Consider the following 27309-nt stretch of genomic DNA (forward strand, 5'->3'; position numbering starts at 1 on the left):
GAGTCTTCTTTCCTGGAACTTACAAATTCATATTCCTTTGTATAGTTACCTAGTTTTTTTTTGTTTTTTTTTGTTTTGTAGTCTGCATTGTGTGGCATGTGGGATCTCAGCCCAGAGATTAAACCCGGGCCCCCTGCATTGGGAGCGCAGAGTCTGTTTTTAACCACTGGACCACCAGGGAAGTCCCCAGTTATCCACCTTGATCTCACTGATTTCTAGGGGCTATTTATAAATCCTGGATTGGTGACCTTTTCTTAATTTTCTCCCAGCCCCTCACTTACCTTTTACCTTGCTCTTAATGAGGTGTGCGTGCGTGTGAGTGTGTGTAACAGAAGCCTCAAATATTTACGTGTCTGGATCTGTGAACATTCCTTCTATGCTTTAGAGTTTAGAACCTGCTTCTTCCACCTCTAAAATTGTTTCAGATCCGTGGACCACTGAAGTCTAGTTCCCTGGGTGAGAATTTTGTCTCGCTGGCAGCCGGGCTGTAAGACCCTCAAGGGCATCGCTCTCGTCCTCCTTGGTCAAGAGATTTCACTCTGCACCCTGCTTCTCAGAAACATCCAGAATCTGTCCCCTCTTTCCACCCCTACCCCAGGACCAAGCCCCATCACCTCTCGGGTCTCCACTGGTCTCCCTGCCTCCACTTGCCCTGAAAACTGGAGTGAGCTTTAAAAAATGTCCATCTGTTTCTTATACCCCACCCCAGATTCGGGGCTTCTGGGAACTCTTAGGATTAAAATCTCACCCCCGCACCACACCCACAAGGTCCGGAAGGAGGTGGTGCCTAAGGATGGAACCCAGACAGGGAAGGCAGAGCGCTCCCTGCCCACTGCCCAGGAAGGCAAGAGCCCCCTTCTCACCCCTCAAACATTAATCACAACCAGGTCTTGTCATGGTAAAGGCAGGACCAGGGGGTTGGGGGACGAGGGGCTGGGGGGTGGGAGGGATTGCAAAGCCTTTACATAATCCATCCTATTTCCACCCTGTAAGGCAGCCCCTCACCGCATTTACAACTGAAGTACCCAGATCCTGAACCCTGAGGAAGATCCGTAGCCCAGCAGTGCTGAGTCAACCTCCTGGAATGCCCGAGGCTCCCCAGCCAGCAGGCCCTGGGACTCCTGCACAGGCATGTGGGCCAGAGGAGTGGGACTGTTTGCTAATAGAGGCTGTTAACAGCACGAGAAATGGTCAAGGGGTCAACAAGAGATAAGCCATCTGGTTGTCCCAAGGTAAACAATTTACAAGAGAAACGTCAAGCCAGCTTGCCGTTCTGGTTTTTCTTTCTCGACAGTGCGGACGTGCAGTGTCCTTTTCCCCTTGGTGCCGACTGGAAAGACAGAGGCTGTCCCAGGCACCCTGGCCTCAGCTCCAGTGCCTCCCAGGAGGGGCAAGAAGGCAGGAACAGTCAGATTTTTTTTCCACACCTTTTCTTGCCCCATTCTCAGGACTGAGTGATTTCACACCAGCTGGTTAATCCACATTGTAAGGAGGGTAGGTTTCATCCCAAAGAAACAGACTTATTTTCTAGCGCCCAAAGCCTTGAACTTAGAGAAGCTTCAGCCTGAAATTTATTTCCTGTTGGAAGAAGACCCCTGCTGGTCTCCCCAGGGATTGCAGCCCTGCTCTACCAACCGCTGCAAATGCCCAACGGAAAGTGAGAGAGGGTCTCCGTTCATGCCATTCAGAGTGAAGCCAGTGGATTCCCAAGCATGCGGAATACACATGTGGCTTAATAGCCTGAAATAAACAGATTGTACTGAAAATATAATCCTGGAGTTTCCAAAAGTGTTGCAAAACATTCCAGGCAGACACTGGAGTTAGTATACTACAAGCTGTTTATCAATTAATTCCTTCTTTGCCAAACATTCTTACTTGGGTCTATGGGGAGATGATTTTGGTTGGAGTGAATCTCTGACTTTGTAATGAAAATCACCAGGGAAAAAGGCTTGCTTTACAGAGGCTCATGTTACAGAAAATGTGGCAGGAACAGGTAGTTCCCATAATAACATAGCTAGTACTAACTTTTGAGCTCATGTAATAAAGAAAAGTGACATCTGGGGACTAGGATTTGGGGTCTCTGCACTAACCTGTGAGATACAGAGCCACACATTCACAGGGAGGATGATGAGTACAAGTCTTGGGGTCAAAAATCTTGTTCAAGTCCAGCCTTTGCCTCCTTCTAACTATGTGACTTGGATAAGTCACAAACTCTGAGCCTCGGTTTTCTCATCTACAAAATAGAAACCATTGAAATTAGTTACCTTACTTTACAGTTTCCAGGATGTGGGGGTTTTTTTTCTCCTTGTTAAAAGGAAAAATCAAACCATAATTTATGGCTTTTCCTACACCTTTGTGCTGCTAAGGTTAGAGACCTGAGGTAGTATCTTACTTTTCTGTGGCTGCCGTAACAAAGTACCATTTAAACAACAGAAATGTATCGTCTCACAGTTCTGGAGGTTAGAAGTCCAAAGTCAAGGTGTCAGCAAGACCACGTTCCCTATAAAGCCTCTAGGAAAGAGTCCTTCCCTATCCTTCCCTGGTGGCACAGTGGTCAAGAATCCGCCTGCCAATGCAGGGGACATGGGTTCGAGCCGTGGTCCAGGAAGATCCCACATGCCACGGAGCAAGTAAGCCTGTGCACCACAACTACTGAGCCTGAGCTCTAGAGCCTGAGAGCCACAACTACTGAGCCTGTGGGCCACAACTACTGAAGCCCGTGCGCCTAGAGCCTGTGCTCCCCAACAAAGAGAAGCCACCGCAATGAGAAGCCCGCGCACCGCAACTAGAGGAAGCCCGCGTGCAGTAATGAAGACCCAACACAGCCAAAAATAAATAAATAAAATAAATAAATATATTAAAAATAAGAGTCCTTCCTTGCCTCTTCCAGCTTCTGGTGGTGGCCCTTAATCCCTGGCCTTCCTTGGCTTTCGGCTGCACCGCTCCAATCTCTGTCTCGAGGGCCACATGGCCTTCTGTGCGTTCTGTCTTCACCAGGCATTTCTCTCTAGTTATAAAGACACCATCATTGGATCAAGGCCCACCCAGAAGACCTCCTCGAAACTCGATTACATCTGCAAAGACCCTATTTCCGAACACGATCACATTCGCAGGTACAAGGGGGTAGGAAGTCGGCATATCTTTTGCAGGGGGACACAATTCAACCCATAGCAGGTCGAAAGCACTTTGTTTAGCCCGGCAGTTTACTGAGCTTTGGGATGTTCTAAGGTGGGCTCCAGGCATTGGTGGGGTGGGGGAAGAGATGCTGGACTGTTACGTGTAAGAAGGCCCTGACATGTGCGTGTTGATGATTGACAGCTGGAGACAGGGAAGGCTATGGGGGAGGGGAGGGGAGAGCAGAACATGGGACATTTTCCAGGCAATGGGGTTTTAGGATGGTGATTCCAGACTTTACTTCCAAGTGTGCTACCCCTGGGTTCCCATTACCCCTAATTCTGTGCACTTTCTTCCCGACAGCACCCTGTTTCCCTTCGTCTAGCCCACTGCCTTCAGTCTGCTGGGCCCAGAGCCCCACCAACCCCTCACTAAGGAGAGGACAAGAGCCTCACCAGGCTAAGCAGACACAGCCTCTCTGGGAAGGGAAACTGGAGTAGAAGGACAGGAGACAGAACATGCTGGATTTCGTTCATTCTGGCTTCGGTGAGTCCCTGACTGCAGTGTCTATCATGAGACCATCTGGGGTTCCTGAGCCCCTAGTTCAGGCCATTTCCAGTCCTGTTTTTCTGGATCCATTCAGTGACCCCCACTCCCATGACCTTCCAGGAGACCCCCTCAGCTTAAATTAGCCAGATTCTTTTGCACTGGCTCACCACAGACCTCTCCAAAGGCCGCTCTCCCAGCAGCCTTGTGTCAGCAAAACTTTAGGAAAAATGAAAGAATTGGAGCAGCATCCAGCATGGAATAAAAGGGAAAAAGACAATTTCTTGTCTTTTTTTTTTTTTCACATACCAAAAACCAGATATTTAATCAGGTAAACAAAACTATTCTAAATATAGTTTTACTTTTTGATAAATATTGATTTATAATAATCCTAAGCATTTTTTTAATCTTAAAAAAAATCCAAAAACTTCAAATGAACCATATTTTAGGATCAGTTTGTCTTTATCTTGAAGGTTGGTTTTTTTGTTTTTATTTTTTTTGTGGTACGTGGGCCTCTCACTGTTGTGGCCTCTCCCGTTGCGGAGCACAGGCTCCGGACACGCAGGCTCAGTGGCCATGGCTCACAGGCCTAGCCGCTCCACGGCATGTGGGATCCTCCCGGACTGGGGCACGAACCCGTGTCCCCTGCATCGGCAGGCGGACTCTCAACCACTGCGCCACCAGGGAAGCCCTGAAGGCTGGTTTTTAACCACCTTTGCATCCAGGGGTCCATTATCAGAACACAGCATAGGGCTCTGTCCCTTAAGCATGTCCACATCACTGACTGACAGACCTATTTCCAGCCAAACAGGCTCCTTCCCCTGCACTCTCAGTGTGGCGTTGCCTGCCTCAGGCCTGTGAACCTCCCTAGGACTGTCTTTTCCTCTGGGAGGGTCAGACTCACCTACGATTAGTGATACTTCAAAATGATGGTGTCAAAAGGAAAAACAGAAGTGGCTTTTAATTCTTGAGCTGTTGATACTGCTCAGGAAAATGCTTTCTGAGGGACATGAACACAGCTTTTGCGTATTTTGTTCTCCTCAAAATACTAGTGAACAGAATTGTGCTCTTGGTAATCTTATGCAGATTTGAGTTTGTGCATTGAATTCTTTCCAGTGAATCCAATCACCTGAGGCCCGCAGTTTTCTATAGATCTGACAAGCAGATACTCCAATCTCCCAAACTCCTTGGTTTACAATAGTTCTACCTACCCGTAAAGCCCTACTGGCCTTCTAATAGTGATGACTGTTAACTATCCCTCATCCTCCTCCAGCTGCAAAGCTGGCTCTTTCCTTTTTAAAATTGCATCCAGCAATTTTAGGAGAAGAATGAAATATTTTTAAAAATTAACATATCAGCACAAAGCTATCTAGAAATGTTAAGACCCTTGAGAATCCTTGGGGATAGTGTGTGGGGGGCAGGGATTTCCCACTGGCGTCTTGGGCCCTGGTTAATATTTAGGGGAGGGGTACCCCACAAGAAGCCTGGCAGATGTAGTCACCCAGGGGCTGCCGCTCAGGGCACCCACGTGAGTCCTGTGCCTGGCGCATGGAGACGAGGGGCAGTGGTGAGCACTACGTGACACGTGGCCCTCTGGACAGCGTGGTCCCCTCTCTTTCAGCCAGAGCACCGCAGCCTCAGCCAGATGCCCTCCCTGGCCATGGGGTTCTTCCTACACACATGCTGTTTTGATTCTGTGCCCCTCAGTCTTTACGCGTTTTCCGGCCTAATGAGGTGAGCTTCACCCAGCCCAGCAGCAGTTCCTGTAAACGCTGGAGTTTCTATGACCCAACGTGGTGAGTTTGCAGGGAAGCGCTCCCTGAGGGCTGGGCTGGCTGGAAAGAGATGCTTCGCCCTTTCCAAGAACAGTAATGAGGTCTGAGGGTCCTGATGGCAGGCGGGGGTGCCATGGGCTCCAAGGGCCCTGGCCTCGCTTGGGGTCAGAAGATTTGGGCTCCAGCCCCAGACACGCTAACTAGGCGTCTGTCTCTCTCCTGGGTAAAACGGGGATAATGCTCATACCTCACGGCATCGCTGTTGGGCTCCAACTGGATTACAGATTTAGAGTAAGTCTGGAAACCATGATGCTCTGAGCAAGTAAAAGGAAGTATCACCGTTCCTGTGGCCATTACTATCATTATTATTAGAACCTAAGATCTTCCGTGGCCGGCAGAATATGACGATGACCCCCAGGACCTTTGACCTTGCATGAAATCCTCTCCCCTTTGAGTGTGGGTGGAACCTGTGAATATCAGGAGATATGACTCCTGTGAGTATGTCACCTTTTATGGCAAAAGGGAGATTATCCTGCGCAGGCCTGACCTACTCAGAAGAGCCCTGAAACAGGACCGGCTCTTCCAAGCAGAAGAGGTTTAAAGCATGAGAGGGACTCAGTGTGAGAGAGTCTCCATTGCTGGCTTTGAAGATGGGAGGGGACCACGTGGCCAGGAAACCGGAAACCTCTAGAAGCTGAAAGTTGCCCCGGCTGACAGCGAGTAAGGAAGCGGGACTTCAGTCCTACAACCACGTGAAACTGAATGATGCCAACAAGAATGGTCTTGCAAGTGGATTTGTCCCCAGACCCTCCAAACAAGAACTCGGTCTCCCCAGTATCTTAGATACCAACTTCTGTCCTCCAGAGCTGGGAGCTCATAAATGTGATTGCATTGAGCTGCTGAGTTTCTGGCAATTTGTTACATAGCAATAGAAAACCAATCCGCCCCCTGTGAGGAAGGCCTTAAAGTGGAAGGCTCCTACACCATCTCCCTCCCAGTGTGGCCTGGACAGTAGAGACGGGGTTGGAGATCTGACTATCCTACTCGCTGGCTGTGTGGGGTTGGCTGCAAGACCTCCCTCACAGCCCAGAACATCAGTTTGCTCATCTGTGAAATGGGGATGGAAATTAAACGCATGTAAAGCATCAGAGTACGTCATAAGGGCACACAGTAAATGCTTAAGAAACATGAACATTGTACATGATAATGATTAGAAATCAGCTGGCGGCTGACAACTAACAACAGGGGGCCTGTGGTCGTCAGAGTTCTGCCCCACACTAGGGGCACAGGAATGAGCCCTAACCCGTATCCTGGGAGTCAGGACCTGCAAGTCACAACTTTGGAAACAGTGGGTTACCACCCACTGTGCCCAGCGTTCTTGGCGGGGTGAAGCCCAGGCCTCGAGCTCTAAGCCCCCCCTCAGAGTCTGGTGCAGGCCTGGGGGGGGCTTCGCTCCTCAAGACCCCCTTTGCTCTGGTTTCCCTGAGGAGGAATTCTGCTGCTGCACTCTGTCCCCCTCCATCTCAGTGAAGCCCGAGGCCAAGGCCTGTCCTCATGAGGAAGAAGCTCGCCCTGGACCCAGGAGGAGAGGTGGGTCCAGTCTCCGAGTTCTGTTCCTGGCACTTGCCCTTACCAGCCCCATCACACCCCAAATTCTCCAAGCTCCCAACCCTGGGGCCCCCTCTGACTGCCCTTCTCAGTCCCTCCTGTCCTCATAGCAACTGCTGAAGCCCCCGCACCCCGGCCCCAATTAATTCTCCTGCCTCTGTTCCCATGGACCCCAGTTCCAGCCACAGGAGGCCGGAGTAAGTCTCTAATTAAACACAACTTGACTGCTGGGGATGCCAGTCAAATCGACGATGAGATACCACTTCACACCCACTAGGATGGACATAATCAAAGAGATGGACAGTAACAAGTGTTGGTGAAGATGTGGAGAAACTGGAGCCCTCGGGCACTGCTAGAGGGCACGCAGGACAGTGCGGCCGATTTGGAAGATAGCTTGGCAGTTCCCCCAAAAGTTTAAACACAGAGTTTCCATAGGACCCAGCAATCCCACTCCCAGATATGGTCGCAAAGGAATGAAAACATATGTCCACACAAAGGCTGTACACAAATGTTCTTAGCAGCATTATTCCTAAGAGCCAAGAAGTGAAAACCACCCAAATGTTCATCAGCTGTTGAAGAATAAGCAAAATGTATGAAGGTCCACTCGTACAATGGGATGTTTTTCACCATATAAAGGAATGAAATACCGATATATGTTACAACATGGATGAATCTAGAAAACGTGATGCTGAGTGAAAGAAGCCAGACACAAAAGGCCACATATTATATGATTCCATTTACACAAAGTGTCCAGAACAGGCAAATCCAGAGAGACAAAAGCTGGATTAGTGGTTGCTGGGGGCTGGGAGCAGGGGACAGTGGGCGTGACTGCTCCCCCCGACGGGATTTCTTTTGGGGGTGCTGAAACTGTTCTGGAATTGGATGGTGGCAATAGCTGCACAACTTTGTGAAAAGGCTGAAAACCACTGAACTGTACACTTCAAAAGGGTGTGTTTTATGGTATATGAATTATATCTGAATTTTTTTAAACAGGTTTAAAAAAAAGTGCTGACAGCAGCTTGCTAAGTACATGACCTTGCACAGGTGATGTGGCCTGAGCCCGCAACTCCCCGTCTGTGGAACAGGACTAACCACAGTGCTGCCTCGTGGGTCCGCCGAGATCACATAAGACAACGCAGGAAAGCGGTGCTCAAAGAATGGAATTTGTGTGAGGAGGAGTCTCAGGACTAGTATAAAGTTGGGGTGGTCTCCCAAGGGTCTGCTTCCCCCAGCAGCTTTGCTCCCTTCTATACTCGCTGCCTGGCTGACTTTCCTCATCTTTCCACCCCCGCTGCCTGGCCTCCCTGGTCCCTCTGCCTGGAATGCCCAGCGTGTCCTCCCTCAGCAGGTCCAGACCTGCCCCTGCCTTCAAGCGTGCTCCCGGCAGCTCCCCCTCTGACCAGCTCTCCCTGACCCATCAGAGCCTTAGGGAACGCCGTCCCCTTCCAGAGGCCCTTAAAGGGAGGTGCTGATCACAGGCTGAGTCACACTGAGAGCTTTCATCTCCTGAGCCAGGCTCTGGGCAACTCGAGGAGAAGGGTCACGTCTGATTTTTTTTTTTTTTTTTTTTGGCCGCACCGCGAGGCAGGTAGGATCTTAGTTCCCGACCAGGGATCGAACCCGTGCCTGCATTGGAAGCATGGCGTCTTAACCAGTGGTCTGCCAAGGATGTCCCACGTCTGATTTAAGTGTGTCCCAAATTTCATTCATTATCACCTTTACCATTTCCCCCATAGTTGAGTGCCACCTGTATTATAAGTTCCTTAATACTTTTAAAAATCAGCTCACTTTTCAGGGCTTCCCTGGTGGCACAGTGGTTAAGAATCCACCTGCCAAAGCAGAGAACATGAGTTCGAGCCCTGGTGCGGGAAGATCCCACATGCCGAGGAGCAACTAAGCCCGTGAGCCACAACTATTGAGCCCTTGTGCCATAACTACTGAAGCCTGCATGCCTAGAGCCTGTGCTCCGCAGCAAGAGAATCCACCGCAATGAGAAGCCCGCGCACCACAACAAAGGGTAGCCCCTGGCTCGCCGCAACTAGAGAAAGCCCGTGCGCGGCAACGAAGACCCAACACAGCCAAAAATAAATACATACAAATAAATAAGTAAATAAAATCAGCTCACTTTTCAAAACATAGATGAAATTAGAAAGATGCTTCTCATAACTGTAAATGAAGAGCCAGCGTCATTCCCCATCAATAGTAATTTAAACAGTAACTGCAAAATATTCACACTGAACACAAAGCCAAGTTCAAGGGCCAGTAGGCATGCTTGCCTGCTAAGCCTCTGTGCTTTCAAGAGGGAGATTAGTGGGTCTTTGGGAGGCATCAAAGACATATTAACAAGTAGAGACTTTCTCGTTGGCGTAATCGGGACTGAAAGATACTTGAAACGGGACTTGCACGTGATCCGTGAGTCACTGTTATTTAATTTCTGTGCCTCCTGAATCCTCTGCCCTCATCTCCCACACATTGTGACTTAACACCTCTTTTCCTGGCCCCTCATCTACATGGGACCACCTCTGCCCCCTTTCCCCGTCCCGGCTTTACTTTTCTCTTTAGCATATAATACCATCCGATATCCTATATGCTACATTTTCCTTGTCTGTCTGTCACCCAGCTAGAATGCAAGCTCTAAGAAGCAGTTTCCTGCTAATGGCCCAGCATCCCCAGAAGGTGCCTGGCACCTAGGAGGCTTCAGTAAATATCTGCTGGTTGAATGGATGGATGGATGGTTGGATGAATCTTGTACGTCCAAGATGAATCTTTGTACTATCTTACACTAACTCTGTATCAAATCTTACACATAGGAGATGGCCCAATAAACAATTGTTGAGTGAGCAAGTGAATTAATGAATCCATCCATCAATACAGTTTTGCCTGGACAGTGGAACTGTCAGTTTTTAAGATAGCCCAGACTTCTTCATGTGTATATGTTTCCAAAGTCCCTGATTCTAAATTCTTCCTGCAGATTTTCTCCAGGACTAAAGGAATGGAGCCTTTGCCAAGAAAAGTGTTTGAATTCTCAGGCCTCCAGTTTAGATTAAATGTGATGGTTTACCAGGAAACGAAAGTTGGGGACCCCAAGAAGTTATGGGGGGCTCGAGGAGTGGGGAGAGCATTCCCCAGGGCCAAACCCCTCCTTGCCCCCTTGCCCAGCACCCTGGCATGCTGCCGAGCCGGAGAAGCCAGGCAGACACTCAGGCACACTGCAGTTACTAAGTGACCCTAAGTACATCAAGATGGGTGCATTGACGCGAGCCACTCGGAGAAGATCTGGAATGAATTGGAGGGTTGTTAAGATCGCCAACTTAAGCCTCTTCTCACAGGAAAAATATTTATTTCACTGAGCTCTGCTTTTTGGAAAGCTGCACGTGTAACAGTCTACATCGATCTAGCAGAGTTTTGGCTACTGCTGGTTTTTGTCTCTTCTTCTGTCTTGTGTGTGTGTGTGTGCGTGCGTGTGTGTGTGTGTGTGTGTATGTGTCCACGATTATTAAGCAATCAGCCAGAAGACACAGCCAGGACACTCTGCTCTACTTTAACCAGAAAAAAAAAAATGGACACAAACTGAGCTCTTGCCTTGCAAGAGGCAATTGCCTCTCTCCTTCCCTTTTTATCTGATATGCTCTCCCCCCACCCCACTCCGGTTTGCGGAAAAAAAGTACAGACAAGCATGAGGAAGAAAGTAAAACTAGCTCACTCCTACTCTTCCAAGGAACATGATTATCTTTCAGTGCACTGTGTTCTTTCCATTCCTTTTCTACTCTTCCTACTCTGCCTCTTGCTGACTGTGTGACCCTGAGAGTCACGTCAGCACTTGGAACCTCTGTTTCCTCATCTGTAAAATGGAATAATAATAGTACCCACCTCTTTGGCTTGTGGGGAGGAGTAAACAAGAAAGTATGTAAAGAACTTAGCAGAGTTTCCAGCACATAGTAAATGCTCAATAAATGGTACCTAGCCTTACAGGATCAATATATACAATATTTATACCTTCTTTTTCATGAAAGAGTATAGCATGTACATCTTCTCATTTCACTATTCTCATCAGCATTTTTAATGACTACAAAATAGTTCATTGCAGGACTACACCAGCAATATTTTTTTCACTATTCTCTACGAAAAGAAATAGAGGATGCTTCCACAATTTCACAAAGATTGCTGTGACAAACTTCTCCAGTGTCAAATCTTGGTCTGCAATTGAAGTTCTTTAGGATGAATTCTCAGAAGTAGAATTATTGGGTCAAATGGTATGAACACTTCTGAGAACCTCAATATATCATATTTAGCACTGCAAGTTGTTTCCAGAAAGATTTCCCACGGATGTGTATGACACAGTCCATCTCACCATGTCCCAGCTGCACTGAGGATTATTACCTTTTAGTTGTTGCTAATTTGACAAGCAAAAATGTCACCTCCTTCTTTAATTTGCATTTTAAAAAATTTTGCCCACTATTTTTCTAATACTGATTTTATCAGCTACAATACGTTGAATGCTTACTATATGCCACGCATGGGCTAAGGGCTCTCCATAAAATATCAATATCTTAATCAAACTCTGGATAAGAAGTGGAAGCTGGGGCTTGAAGAGATATTTGTACACCTGTGTTCATAGCAGCATTTATTCACAATCACCAAAAGGTGGAAGCAAGCCAAGTGTCCATTGACAGATGAATGGATAAACAAAATGTGGCCTATCCATATAATAGAATATTCTTCAGCTTTAAAAAGGAAAGAAATTCTGACACATGCTACACAATGGATGAACCTGGAAGACATTATGCTGAGTGAAATGAACCAGTCACAAAAGGACAAGTATTGTCCAATTCCACTTACATGAGGTTCCTAAAGTAATCAAATTCATAGAGACAGAAATTAAAATGGTGGTTACCATGGGCTGGCGCAGGGGGAATGAGAAGTTATCGATTAATGGGTACAGAGTTTCAGTTGGGGAAGATGAAACAATTCTGAAGACGAATGGTGGTGATGATTGCACACAACAGTGTGAATGTATGTCATCCCACAGAACCATACACTTAAAAATGATCAAAATGGGGCTTCCCTGGTGGCACAGTGGTTGAGAGTCAGCCTGCCGATGCAGGGGACACGGGTTCATGTCCCAGTCCGGGAAGATCCCACATGCCGCAGAGCGGCTGGGCCCGTAAGCCATGGCCACTGAGCCTGCGCATCCGGAGCCTGTGCTCCGCAACGGGAGAGGCCACAACAGTGAGAGGCCCACGTACTGCAAAAAAAAAAAAAAAAAAAAAAAAGATCAAAATGGTAAATTTTGTGTTATATATTTTTTACCACACAAAAATCTTTCTTTTTTTAAAATAAATTTATTTATTTATTTATTTTTGGCTCTGTTGGGTCTTTGTTGCTGCACGCAGGCTTTCTCTAGTTACAGCGAGCGGGAGCTACTCTTTGTTGCGGTGTGTGGGATTCTCATTGTCGTGGCTTCTCTTGCTGTGGAGCACGGGCTCTAGGCATGCGGGCTTCAGTAGTTGTGGCACGCGGGCTCAGTAGTTGTGGCGCATGGGCTTAGTTGCTCCGCAGCATGTGGGATCTTCCCGAACCAGGGCTCAAACCCATGTCCCCTGCATTGGCAGGCAGATTCTTAACCACTGCGCCACCAGGGAAGTCCCACACAAAAATATCTTAATCAATTTTTGTAACATCTTGTGAGCTAGATGCTATTATTACCCTCCCCCCTTCTTTAAAAGATGATGAAACTAAGGATCAGATGATGAAACACATTCCTAGAGTCACATAGCTTATGAAGTAGTAAAGACAGGCTTTAGATGCCAGGTCGTGCCCTTAAAGACTATGTTATCCTGCAAGAATTCTGTAGACACATAATCAGAGGGAAAAATTCAACCAAACTCAAGGTAGCAGGTGGAGTTAGCAGGCACCCAGTGCCAAATGGAGCTGTTGGCCCTCAGGGTGCAGAGTTCAGTTCTAAATTTATTCTCTGACCTTCTTGTGCGTTCTAAATTTGGCCAAACAAGTTCTTCCAGCCTAATCGATGACGTGAGTACATTGTTTTGAAGATCAAACCTTTTTCCTGGTATGAAAGTATAAAATAATGCAGAGTTTGTTTGAAGAAGCAGCTCAGTTGGCTGTCAACAGCCAACTGAGGATAATCCTGGGCTTGCTGACGGTGGACACACGTGGTTACTGACAGATTTCTCGGGAACAGTGATTAACACTATTTCCTGCACCAAGACTGAAATTCTCCTCCTGAATGAACCAGAAACAGAGCCTCAAGAAAAAACTTGGGAAAAAATTTCTAACCAGAACCAATCTTAACATTTTCCTAGGGCTTCCCTGGTGGCGCAGTGGTTGAGAGTCTGTCTGCTGATGCAGGGGACGCAGGTTCGTGCCCCGGCCCGGGAAGATCCCACATGCCGCAGAGCGGCTGGGCCCGTGAGCCATGGCTGCTGAGCCTGCCTGCACATCCGGAGCCTGTGCTCTGCAGCGGGAGAGGCCACAACAGTGAGAGGCCTGCGTACTGCAAAAAAAAAAAAAAAAAAAAAAAAAATTTCCTAAAATTACTAATTAAGAACAAAAGAGGACTCCAGATAATCTTCAGGCCAGGGAGGAATTGCAGAGTCTTCGGAGACTCATGGGACTCAGCGTGTGGGTCCCCACTTCTCTGGGAAGGTATCAGGGTGGTTGACTGGTCCAAGACCCCTTCTCAGACATCTTTCCTCCACCGAGTTGGAACAACCATGTGACCTTTGTGGTCTGGCCACTGATGACTGAATAAGCGTTGGAAACTGGACCCAGGAGAGACCATCCACTCACTGGCCAGAAACATACAACTTCTGGTGCTTGGCCTGAAAGGATGAGCCTGGACATTTGATTCCCTCCCTCAGGAATACAAATGAAGAGACATGGAAGGACATTTCAGTTGGTGCAGATACTTGAGCTGAAGGGTCATGGATATTTGGAGTTGGAATGGCCATTCCGGGAGCATGCACACCCAGATGTATGTGGAAGAGGGACAGGTGCTGTGGCCGTCTGGATCCCTGTGACAATGTGGAGTGGCTAGATCAAGCTTCACCTAAAACCTACACTACCACTGGACTTTTCCATACATGACCCAACAAATCTTTCTTCAAACTAGTTTTATTAGATTTTCTGGAGTTTGGTGTTTGTTTTGTTTTGTATAATCAAAAGGAACATCTCTGTAATCGTCCAAGTCATCCCCTTCTTTTTTTTTTTTAATTAATTAATTAATTTATTTATGGCTGTGTTGGGTCTTCGTTTCTGTGCAAGGGCTTTCTCCAGTTGCGGCGAGCGGGGGCCACTCTTCATCGCGGTGCACGGGCCTCTCACTGTCGCGGCCTCTCTTGTTGCGGAGCACAGGCTTCAGACGCGCAGGCTCAGTAGTTGTGGCTCACGGGCTTAGTTGCTCCATGGCATGTGGGATCTTCCCAGACCAGGGCTCAAACCCATGTCCCCTGCACTGGCAGGCAGATTCCCAACCACTGTGCCACCAGGGAAGCCCCCAAGTCATCCCCTTCTTACCTAGAATTGCTACAGTAGATTTATGATCCAGAGAACCCAAACACACCACGCCAAAGCAGGTAGAAGCCCTTTGAGACCGTTAGGATTCAAAGCCGTGTCCCTGCATGTCCCTAATGACAAGCTGCCCTTTTCTGGTCTGTAGCACTTGGAAGAGGGGCAGGGAGGGGAGGAGGGTTTTGTTACCGGAACACACTGTCCTCACGACGACCCCTTCTCAGCCTCAGAACTGCTGTTATCACAATCTCTCTGAAGGTCCTGGACAAAGGGTAAAGCCCGGAACTCCTGAGGCTGAAGGGCAGGTCGGGGGCCTGGGAGAGAACGGGGAGAACTATGTCTTCCGTTTCCCCTGGCCCCCGCAGCATAGCTGTTGTCCACAGCGAGTTTAGCTGACAACGGGGACAAATAGCAGTAACTCAGCAGGCAGTGCCCCAGCGCTCAGGGTGCTCCTGGGACTGAACCCAGTCCCGTCCAGGCAGAGCGGCTCGGTGGTCAGTGGTAGTTCTGGGATGCGAATCTGCATCTAATGGGCTCCAGGTGTGGCACCTTTTCCAAAACGCTGCAGCGAAGCTCTGCCGACTTCGGGCCTTTGGCTGTGGCCACATCTGCCCTCGCATTTCCGTTCCAGCTGGTTCCACAATCAGCAGCCCCTCCAGAGGCTCCGAGGAGCTGACTGCTGATGCGAAAAGGATCAGCTGCAAACTGCACTCTCCCTCCAGCCTCTGCCAGACCCACCGGAGGTGTGGGTGTGTGCAGCCTACCTGGGAGCCTCTGCTTTTGTCATCAATCAGGCTGCCTTGATTAGGGCCAGACCCCGCTGAGGATGGGGAAAGCCAAAACGTATTAAAAGGAAATTTCCAAAGGAAATAAAGAAGCAATAATAATTGGCCACATCTGTGAAATCGGGTGCTTTTTAAGTGCCAGGTCCCAGGCCTGGGTTTGAGCTCAGGTGGTGGCCATCATAGGCGCTGCCGTCATCACTGCCGTCCACCCCCCCACCCCGGGGGATCTGTTGTAGGTGGCGAGGCACAGCACCCTCAGGTGTTTCTCCATACGGGCCCCCCCCAGCACCCTCTTTTGGATGCTCCATCACTGCCCTGCCACAGTTTGGTTCCTATTATTTCCCATGGGCCCCCAGGGGAGTTGGCTCAACTGGGACCCCGATACAGATTCAAGCCCTGGCCCCACTGCTCACGGCCGTGCAACTTGGGGGAAGTCAATTCTCCTTCCTGAGCCTCAGTTTTATCACCTGTACAATGGGGGGCTTGTTCTAGATCCAAAGTTTTCAAACCGACTGCACCTTTCTGTGGACCACAAGCTTAAATGTCACGACTGGCATTTATTTACGTTACTCAGCCTCCCCGGTGACGTTTTCCCAAGGGCACACCTGTGCTTTCTGGGAACGAGCGCGTGCTTCTCTGAGCCCACCAGCACCCTGCACACTGCTGCTGGGGGCAACGGGCCTAATGGCTCTCCAGCGGCTCACACATTCCGTTCTGTTCCTCTTCACCACGTCTGCCAGCCCAGGGCGTGTGGCTCGGTCAGAACCAGGGTCAGGCAGGCCTGACCAGGAGCCCGGCTCTGCCCTCACTCGGGCAGGGTGGCCATGGGCAGCGCGGCTCCCTCTCTCCAAGCCTCTGGTTCAGTGTCTGTTCATAAGGAAAATCTCCACTGCCTCCTCCAGGTTGTCGTGTGAATTTGAGTTAAGATAATGCAGGCAAAGCTCTTAGCTTTGTGAGAGGCACACAGCAAGCGCAATGTCAGTCCACACAAATTACTGACTAAGTTCATACCCCATACATCACTGTAGGCTCCTTGAGGTCAGGACCTGCCTTCCGTATCTCCCTACGGCCCAATAATCAGCTGGTTGTTTGACACGTATTTTCTTGCTCCGATTGTTTAAGGGTGAGCTGGGAAAATAATAGCTATGTCAGGACTTACTCTCCACTTTCTGGCTTCTTAGCCATTTCTCTTTCCCTCTAAGACAACCCTGATCCCCGTCCCCAGGAGGGAATAACTTGAGCATCACCTCCCATTGAGAATGCGTGTCTACTAGAGCACGTTCCCGGGTTTTATTATATGTAAGGTAGGGCACCAAAAGCCTGTTGAGATCTCTGTGGATGGACAAGCGGCTTGACTGGTAGGTTCCCCACCAATCGTCCTGCCCACCGAGCTGCACTCGGCTCCAGGGGATATTCTCAGCAAGAGCTGGGTCAGTGGCCGAGCTTTCTGGCTTTCCTCTGACCTCAAGTCTATTTCTTCACCACGTGCCGCAGCTGTCTGCAGTGGAAATCTCCACTGAGGGACAGACCTCCTCCTCAGTGCTCAAATCAGGCAGAATCCCACAGGAAAGGAGGCTGGCCAGAGTCAGGAGGGTTCGGTCCCTGAGTTCCTGCGTGACACTGGGCAAATCACAACTCTCAGAGCTTTGGTTTCCTTTTCTCCATCCGCTTAGGAGAGAAATTGCACATCGTTTCGGCTCCTGTTCTAACACCAGCTGGTGGACACGGGTTGCTTCCAAAGCAGTATTGAGACAGAGTCTGAGGCTCACTGGGAAAGGGTGCTGTGATCCATTAGCAATGTCTGCCAGGAATTGAAGGAGGGAAGAATAGTATTTTGGTGGCACGCATATTGGCCTCCCCAACCCAGATGCTTTATAAGGCTCCTCAGAGCTGAGAACAGCTCAGATTCTTAAGATCTCATTGGATCAGACAGAACTTAAGAAGATCTCTCTGTTGATTTGACTTTGCTTCTAAAAGCGCCACAGGTTTCTCATGACGAATGATCCCTTACAACTTTGCAGTGCACACCACTGAGACTCATTCAGACCACCACATCTTTGCAGCCACCATGACAGGTTCAGCCAAGGAAATCTCCTCCAGTCCAGGTCACTGAAAATCAGCCCTAAGATCCCCCACCCTTACCACCCCACCGATCCAGCCATACCTGAAGCTACACCTAATCCTAGACTTTTAAATTATGTAAGCCAATACATTCTCTTTTGCTTGAGCCAGTATGAATTGGGGTTTTGTCACATGTAACTCAAAGATTCTTAATGTACAGATTCTTCTTTTTCCCAGGCAGACCCCAGAATGGGGACCAAAGTGGGTTTAGCTAATATGACGGTGGGAACAGTTGGGGATTTGTTTTTGTTTTTTCTCTTTGATCCAGTCAAGACAAGAGGCCTAGAATGCAGACACAGGACACCAATTTCTCCAGATGGAGGTGCCTGGAAGACCCTTCCTGAGGGGTTTCTGTGATAAGAGGACATCTGCTTTGGATAAGTAGAATCAAAAAGGAGGCAAATTGTCTGGAATATATCCTTTTATTACCCCCAAAGTTTTCAGGACTGCTGTCTCCTTAGTTTCCTGGGACACTGAGTCTAGCTTGGTTGAATTTGTTTTAAAACATCGGCATAAATCATACATACCCTTGGGAGGGAACGTTAACCATCAACCAGCAAAGTTAATGTCCCTCCACCCCCTTCTCCTCCAGTTAAATGGACTGGAATCTCCACCCCATCTCCAGAGGGCCCTTCCCTGCCTTGTCCTAGAACATTTCAAAATTGGGTTTCTGCTTTAAGTTCTTGACATATCCTCCCTGCAGCTCGGCTCACTGGCCTGGCTCCCTCAGGCATTTCTGGAGTCCGGCTCTTGAAGTTTTTTCCTGGGGCAAATTCTTTTCCCCCCCACCCCACCCCCTATCCAGAGACCTGACGGGCACAGCAGCGGTGGAAGGATAGCAAAGGCTTCGGAGCCAGACAGACCTGGGGACAAATCCTAGCATGCCACGTTCTCACTGTGTCATCACGGACAAGTTGCTTAACCTGAGTCTCAGTTTTCCTTTCTGTAAAATGGGTATAATAATACTACTTACTGTGTCTGTCTCTGAGAATTCGATCTTATAATGCTTGTCCAATGGCTGACATAGTAAATGGCAGAGTATTAGTATTTATATCATTCTCATTTAGATCAGCTTAGGTGGGGGCAGGAAGGAAGGAGGATGGAGAAGAGAGAAAGAGGAGAGCGTTTGGGAGCCCTCAGAACTTCCGCATCATTCTACCCTGGGTGGTCCTGACCTGTTCTCCCCGGCCGCCCTAGTTTCAGCATCTCAGGTCACCGCCTGGAGAACTGTCAGCTCTACCCTTTCAGAGGTGACAGACTGACCTCTTTGCTCCCAGGTAGGGAGACTGAGGCTGGGCCTCGGCCAGGTTGCAGAGTCTGTTGACAGAACTGAAGCTGTGACATGGTGGCTCTGACCACCCGGTCTCTGGTGCTTTGTCACAGCAGCCCTGAATGGGCTCAGATGGTCACTACACACCCGCATTGCTGTGTGTTTCCCCTTCAGCACGTTTATCACAACTGTGACTGATTAAGTGTGTGATCCTTTCCATAACAGGTAATAATTTGAAAAATATTACTGCACTTTAGTCTCTGCCTTTGTGGGGAAACAGCCCTTCCCCTCCTGGTCTTCAGATATCCATCTGCCCAGTGAAGATGTAGATTTGTACAGAGGAATAAAGAGCAGGACCATGGCGAGACTCAGTTCCTCATAATCTAAATAGATTTTGCCACGAGACAGTAGCCTTAAAAGCCTCTACTGTGAGACATCATTTTTTTAAAGTCCCTTAGCTCCCAATGAGCATAGCAATTTCCCAAATCACTGAGAAAGTAGAGGTCTCCCTTCACCTGTGACCCCGGGCTGGCTAACTATGGCCGAAGGAGAGTACATAGAGGAAGCAAGGACCCCTCTGCCCCTCTCAGCTTCAGCCCAGAGAGGACAGGAGATGGAGGAGGCCAGTGGTGAAAAGCATGGACTTAAGGGCCCCTGGGTCCACATCCCAGCTCTGCCACTTACTAGCTCTGTGACCATGAGCAAGTCATTTCAGTTCTCTGTGTCTCAGTCTCCTCGTCTGTAAAATGGGACTAAGAGTACTTCCGCCCAGAGTTGTTGTATTAAATGAGCTCACGTGTGAAGTGCTTAAAACAGACTCCAGTGTGTAATAGGCACCCTGTGTGTCAGCTGCTTCTATTTCTTGGTGTTTTTATACAAGCAGGGTCAGCTCCAAAGGCAGGGGTTTGTGCTGATCCTCTGGAGGCTCAAGGAATAAGCTGCACTGACACCACCACCCACCAGCTAAGGATGGGGAACCCGGAGATGCAGCAGGTTGAAGAGAAAGAAGCCCTGTGGTCCACTTTCCCCGGCTACTCGGGGTCCCCCCATAGCCAGGATGGGACTCAACACGTCCCTACTCAAGTGGGGGACATGCTGTTGGGGGAGGGGCCGAGTGACCGCAGCAGAGGCAGGCAGTGGACAGCCTGGGCAGGGGGCCAGATGAAGTGGTGATGGGAGGTCTTAGCCAAGGTGGAGACAGGCCAACCAGGCAGGGCTCCAAGCCCAGAGCATGAGTTCTTCCAGCCGCCAGCTTTAGCCAAGGATGCCAGAAAGACAAGCAGTGATCCAGGCATCAGACGTGGCTGGAGACCCCGTCTCCTCCCCTCCATGGGGAGCCTCGTCATCAGCATCCCTCCCAGACACACAGACTCAGATGGCACTTAGAGAGGGGGCTGAGCGGGGAGCAGAAGGGAATCTGAGACTGAGCATTACCTAAAGGCCTGAAGTCCTGGATCAGATTAAATCTACCAGATTAGACGAAATCTAGCATTTTTCCTTGTTGCCCTAGAACTGGGGTTTGTGAGAAATCTCAGATCAGTTACAGGAAATAAAGATAGTTTTCTCTGCATACACATGTGACAGTGTGAGGAAATGTGCAGCCACCCAATGTCAGTCCCCAGGATGGACACTCCTGTGGGTGGGAACCACAGCTATCCTGTCCAGCACTGTGTCTGAAACGTAGTACATGCTCAGGAAATGTCCACTGAATATGTGAATGGCGACTCCATTCTGACTCGGAGTGGTAACAGACAGGTGGCCAATCTCTAGGACTGGGGAAGAAAGAACTCTTTTCTCAGCTTCCTTTGGGGGGCGGAGGGACAGGGGGACAGGCTTTGGAGTCAGACCCAACTGGGTTCAAACTCTGGCTTGGCCCTGGTGGTGGGCAGCTTCCAAAGCAGCCCCCAGCCACCCACCCCTGCTGGCAGCCACCCTGTCCCCTTAAGTATGAGTTGGCCCAGTGACTAGCTTCTAATGAATGGATATGGCAAAAGTGATGGGGTGGATATCATCTCCAAGATGAGGTTATAAAAGACAGACACACACACACACACACACACACTTTGACAGAGCAAGCTGACGTGCTGGAGAGGCCCACATGGCTAGGAACTGAGGGCCTCCCACCAACAGCCGTGGAGAAACTGCATCCTGCCTGCACCGCTGAGAGAATTTGGAAATGGATCCTGCCCCCGTTGGACCTTGAGGTGACTGGAGCCCCCTGACCCCTTGACTGCAGCCCATGAGAGGCCCTGAAGCAGAGGATCCAGCCGAGCCAGGCCTGGACCCCAACCTGCAGAAATGTTGAGATTATAAACACGGGCTGTTTCAAGCCGTTAAGTTTTGGGATCGTGTGTTAACGCAGCTATAGATAACTAATACAGCCCGTCGTTACCTCTGTGCCCGGGAACCCATTACTCAAACTTTATGTCTTCCCTCATCTAAAAATGTGCATAATGATAACTGCTATATAACTGCGAGTATTATTGCTCCTATAACCTCCTCACCTTAGAGCTTCATTGTGAGGACTAAGAAAATGGATGAACGAATGAATGAGTGGGACCCCTGGCTGAGCATTGAAAAGATCACAGAATCGGGGAATGAAGCCCAAGGGTAGGTCGGAATGAAGCTGTGAAGAGCCCTCACTGAGCGGCTGTCACAAGGTCAGTGCCCCGCTGTCCCACGGGGAGAGGTCCTCCACCGCAGAGAAGACTTACCTCCATCCTCACTTTGCCGCCCAGGGCCTCCTGGGGCTCCAGAGGACTGTGCTCCCAGCTGCCTACCGCTGGGGTGCCCAGCATCCTGTGGCCTCCCCCCATACCCCGACGCTGGGCTCTGCTGTCCCTTTTTCATGGATTATGTTCCCCACAGGCCTGCTGTTGCCCAAAAGCCGGCCAGGCTTGGCGCCGTGGAGATAAACAGGCCGAGAGCCACGGCATCTGAGAGCTCCAGAAACTGGCCTTTGTGGGAAAGCTGCAGCCAGCTGGCACAAATGTCACGGCCTGGCCGTGGCCCCCGAGCAGTCAGACCTGGTGGTGATGGGACAAATGGGAAGGGGTCAGGCCTTAGCCTTCACGTGGCAACAGATGCCTGACTCCAGGTCGGGAGAACAGAGTTTCAGGCCAAAGGCAGCTCACAGGGCCCAATGACTACGATGACTAGCACTCCCCACCCCAGGCCTACGTGATCCCTGCCCCTGAGCTGGATCCGCCGTGCGGCTCACCCCAGCCCCCCGGCCCTACAGAGATGTGTGGCCATCCCTTCCTCTCATCCAGGGTTGGAGCCCCCTGAGCAGAGGGCCACAGGGGCCACATGGCCATTGTCTGTCCTGCTGTTGCTCCGAAGACGGGAATGTGAGTCAGACCTTTGATGTCCACAGGCATGGAGACAGGCTGGCAGCCCATGGGCGACTCAGCTGTGGCAGGTAGTGGTTTGGAGGTAACCCCAGCCCTCCTCCTGGGTCCAGCTGATCCTACAGCTTCTTGGATGCTGGGCACATGGGCTGCCCAGGCTGGGTGACGACCACTTCGGTACTGGGCTCCCAATTGCCCCGAGGAAGCAGAAGGCTCCTGCCCAGTGGGCAGCGGGTGAGTTAGGAGCCTGGCCCTGGAGCCACAGCCGGAAGCCGGTGTGCTGCCAGCCTCGGCTGTCCTCCATACACGGCCAGTGCCCCACCAGATTGCCATCCTGACAACAATGGTTGGCGTCGATAAGCACTTGCTCTATGCCGTTAGCTCAGGACGTGCCCGCAAGCCCCCAAGGGAGGTCTGTTACAATCCCTATCTTACGTTCTGACCATTCTAATCAGAGCATGAGGTGGGTTAAATCAAACCCAACTCCGAAAAGTCATGGCCTACTCATCATTTGCCCACATAGGGCTGTCTAAGGGGCTGGACGCAGGGGAATCAGGATCGCAACCCAGGGAGTCTGGCTTTGAGGCAGTGCTCTCTGCCATGTGTCTGTCCAGCCCGTACCTACTCGCCAGGCCCATCAACGGCCCACACAAAGTGCTGCGGGCTGGCTTTGTCCTTCGGGGACCCCTGACCTCCCCGGGGGTCTCCAACCCACTCACTCTCTCCACTCTGACAGAGCAACTATTTCCTGGCCCCAACGCCCCAGTTGTTGGAAATGACAAGTTTTCTTTCCTGACCCCTAATTGCACGTGTCTCCCATTAGCCAAAGCAAGTTCTTTCCACGGCAGTGTGATAAAAAGTGAACTGTGCGGGCTTCCCTGCTGGCGCAGTGCTTGAGAGTCCGCCTGCCGATGCAGGGGACACGGGTTCGTGCCCCGGTCCGGGAAGATCCCACATGCCGCGGAGCGGCTGGGCCCGTGAGCCATGGCCACTGAGCCTGCGCGTCCGGAGCCTGTGCTCCGCAAGGGGAGAGGCCACAGCAGTGAGAGGCCCGCGTACCGCAAAAAAAAAAAAAAAAAAGTGAACTGCGGAGCGTCATCTGGCCGCGCGCTCATTCTTCTCTGTCGAAGCCCCATCCCAGCCCCACCAGGCCCTACTCTCCCCTCGCCGATGCCACCATCAGAGAAACGGCCCCACCCATGCTGCAAGGCCGTGGCCGGGCCTGGCCCGAGAACTCGGGCCTCGTCAACCTGCCAGAGTGAATCACTTGGCGAGCATTTAATAGCATTGTCTTGATGATGAATAAATCACACCTGAATGGACCATTTTTCAATTTGTAGCCCCCAATCAAGACTCCTAAAATGCCCCCAGATGTGAGGGGTGACGTGGCACGCCAGCTTCCTACCCGCAGGAGACCCGGGCACCGGCAACCCGCGGCAGAGCGCAACCTCAGGTTCCCACGATAAAGACAAGATTCCTCCCGTCCCTTTACAGCGCCTCTGGGGGGGATGTTTCTGGAGAGGGGTGCGGGCCGGGAGTGAGCCTATCTCGGATACTGGGATTCTGGGAAGGAGAGTATGGCAACCCCAAGCTCTCGGGGGGAGATTGGAGCGTCTCGAAATCTTGCCAACTTTGGAGTCAGAAAGAAAAGGGTCCGAAGTCCAGCTTTGCTATTTGCCAGCTGTGTGACCTAGGGCAAGTCCGTTCACCTATCTGGGCCTCAGAGATAATCACAGGGCCACTTCACACAGCTTCAGAGAGGCCCAAATGAGAGAAGGAATAAAATAAGAAGCTCAGAGAAGTGCCCGGCACGCAGTGTGTACTGCTTCAATAAGTGGTGAAGGGAGTGTTAATAATGGCGAATATTTATTAGGTGGTGTCGTAAGTTGAATGGTGTCCCCCCAAAATTCATGTCTACCCAGAGACTTAGAACGTGACCTTATCTGGAAATAGTCTTTGCAGATGTAATTAGTTATGATGAGGTCGTACTGGATTAGGGTGGCCCTAAATCCAATGACTGGTGTCCTTGTAAGAGGAGAGGACACACGGAAGAGGGCCAGGTGAGGGCAGTGAACACCTGCTCGTTCATTTGTTCTCTCGTTCAGGGCAGGTCCAACAGCACACTGGGCGCGGACCCGGGGCTGCAAGCATCCATGGTGCAGGGAGCCCCCTGACCCTTCAGATACTCTGGAAGAATTCCTAAGGTCATCCCTGGATTTGCCCTCCCTAGATTTTCTACAGTCGCCCTGCAGTTGGGTACAGAGGAGGGGGAGAAACCCAGGCAAAACCACACTTCCGATCCAATCCAGCAGCAAACATCCCTCACCCTGGGTCAGGAGTGTTTGTCCATCAGGAAACAAGAACAGTTCATCTGAGTTTCTTCACCCTTTGTCCCAAGAGGCAAAAATGTCAGAAATGTGCAAGAGCTCTGGCCACAGAGGGACACTGTATCTTGCCCCCGCGGTCCATTTCCTGCACGGGGCTGAGGGTCAGGAGAAGTGGATCGGCCCCTGCTGTGCCGTGGGCTGGCTGTGGGGTGCAGGGTGAGGCTCTCCCATCTCTGGGCCCCAGTTTTCTTATCTGTAAAATGGGGGTGTTGATGCCTGATCCAGCATTGCATGGAGTTAAGTACCAGCAGATGGCATAACCGCAGATCAGGTCATATTGGGTGGTTTTCCTCTATTCTCTAAGGGAGTCAACAACATGAGAAATGGGGTCTTCCGTCAGTGCCTCCCTCAGACCCTACTTTATAACCAGCGGACTTGGCCCTGTCGGTCAGTGCATTTGATTCACTAAGTACCCACTGCATGCACGGCACTGTGCTGGTTTCTGGTAGGATATTTACGACTGTTAACACCAAAGATTAACAATATCAGCAGTAGCCAGCATTTATTGAGCATTTGCTAGATCCAAAGCATTATGTGCTTTGCCTCATTTAATTCCGAAAACAAACCTACTAGATAGGAATCGTCAGAACCCCCATTTCTGAAAGAAGACTCAGTCCAGAGGGAGGACGACTTGCCCAAGCCCACACAGTTAGGTTGGACTCCGTTTATCCTCTATTTCAGACCAGATGCTGCGGCCTGCAAGTACCCACGGCCCAGTGGGCGAGGTGAGCCTGGACCCTCCCATAGATGCGACATTCCTAACCTGAGCTTGTGTTTCTCGCGCCCGACACAGGGTCAAACATTCCACCAATGCTGCATCGCTGAGATCTCCCAAGACCTTCCTGAGGAGTTGTTACCATTATTGTTATTATCCGGTTCATACAGATGAGGACACGGAGGCCCTGGGGGTTACATGGGTGGAGAGCTAAGACGTCAGGACCAACATCGGGCCTTCCTGACTCCTCCTGTCCCCGCAAAAGGGAGCCGGACACCATGGTACTAAATCCATGCAGAGACAGCCAAGAGTATTGGAACAGAGATCCCAGGGGTCTTCCTGGAGGAAGAGGATCGCAAAAGATGGGCTGAACCTGCATGGCACAGATTTCCTCTGTCCAGGCCAGCTCAGGCATTTGCCAGAAACTTGGGGACCAGATGGCCTCACTCCTCTGAGGGACTCAGAAGGAATCTGTCCCACCTGGCTCGGGAGGGCCTGCCCCTGCCCTGCCCCACAGGCCGGTCTGCATGCCAGGCCGGGGCTGGCCCATGGTCCACTCATCTCTCCTCATTCTGCAGGCCTTGGGGAGGAAAGTCCAGAGCGAAGGTTATCGTGGGGTTCACATACCCCGGAGAGGGGTGGATACACAAAGCTACAGGTCATTCAACGCAGCATGACTTGCAATCACAAAAGATTGGAACCGATGTCACATCTATTAACAGGGGACTGGGTTAAGATACTCTGGTACAATCACATAGGACTCAAGCGTCAGAGGAGATCCTGAGTCCATAATAAAAACTGACGTTTAGGAAGGACTTTACATGTGGCCAGGGTCTCTTCCAAGTGTATCCACTCATTTGGTCCTTACAGCAATCTCAGAAGGGACCATGACCATCACTTTAAAATGAGGAAAGTGAGCACAAAAAGCTCAAGTCCCTCGTCCACGGCTCGTGGCTATGAACAGCGGAGCTGAGATTTGGTGCGGGCAACAGAGGCTGGCTGGGGACCAGCCTGCCACATGGTCTCCCAGCTTCTCTGTCTTGACAAGAGCCCTGGCGCTCTTGGAACCCAGGAAGGAAGAGAGGCACGCAGACACCCTTCAGCGCTCTCTGCCCTGTGCCAGCCTGCAGAGCAGGTGCAATTAGAAGAGGCTTGACTGAGGCGTCCTCGTCTGAAGTGGATTCTGATAACTCAGCCGCTGTGGTAGCCAACTTCCCCTCCAGCCAATTACAGCCCGCGGGGCCCACTGATGATTTTTACAGCCTTTCCTGGAGTCATGACAAGGAAAACGAAATGAGCTACAGGACCCCTTTCATCACTAACAGCCGGGTATCACGGTTGGGGGCAGAGGAAGGAAAGAAAAATCACTTTTCTCCCCCACTTTGAGCTAATCAACAGAACTCGAGCCTGGACGGCCAACATGTTGGTGTTGAGAAAAGCTGTTCTCAAGCAGAACTAATTGGCAACAGAAATGGAATCTTCCCACCCCCAAAAAAGTATAAACGTGCTTTCTCCCTGGAAATTACCCATCAGAATAGGTATTCCAGATGTGTATGTGCAATGGCCCGAGCACGGCCATCAGCTTCACATGGGCGAGGCCAGAGACGGCCTGTGCCCGTCACCACTCATCCCGGTCGGCCCTTCTGGCAATAAGATGGTCGCCAAGGTCAATGGCCAGACCAGTCCAGACTGCAGTGGACGTCTCCACTCCTGTTGCCAGCACCCCTGCCCTTCTCCCAAGAACAGCAGCTGGCTTTGGGACGCCTCAGGCCCTGATTCGCCGACACTGGTTTGGGTAGAATTGATTCCCCCTCAGCTTCAAGGATAAGCCTTGTCAGTTGCTCATGCCAAGGAGCGTATTCCAGGGATGTTTCAGGAATGGGCCTACAACCCGACAAGAAACAATACAGCACAAGAAAGGAACACTTCATGAGGCTTCTGGAAAAGAGAGCTCTTGCCACTTTAGAGGTGCAGAGAGGTGAAGTAATTTGCCTAGAGTCACACAGCACAGTGGTAGGGGATCCAGGATTTGAACCCAAGTCTGTAGGACTGAAGAGTTTGCAACACTTAACTGCTAAGCCCCAACAAGAGGGGGAATAAACTCCAGA

Source organism: Hyperoodon ampullatus, assembly GCF_949752795.1.
Source record: "Hyperoodon ampullatus genome assembly, chromosome: 14".
NCBI classification, from domain to species: domain Eukaryota; kingdom Metazoa; phylum Chordata; class Mammalia; order Artiodactyla; family Ziphiidae; genus Hyperoodon; species Hyperoodon ampullatus.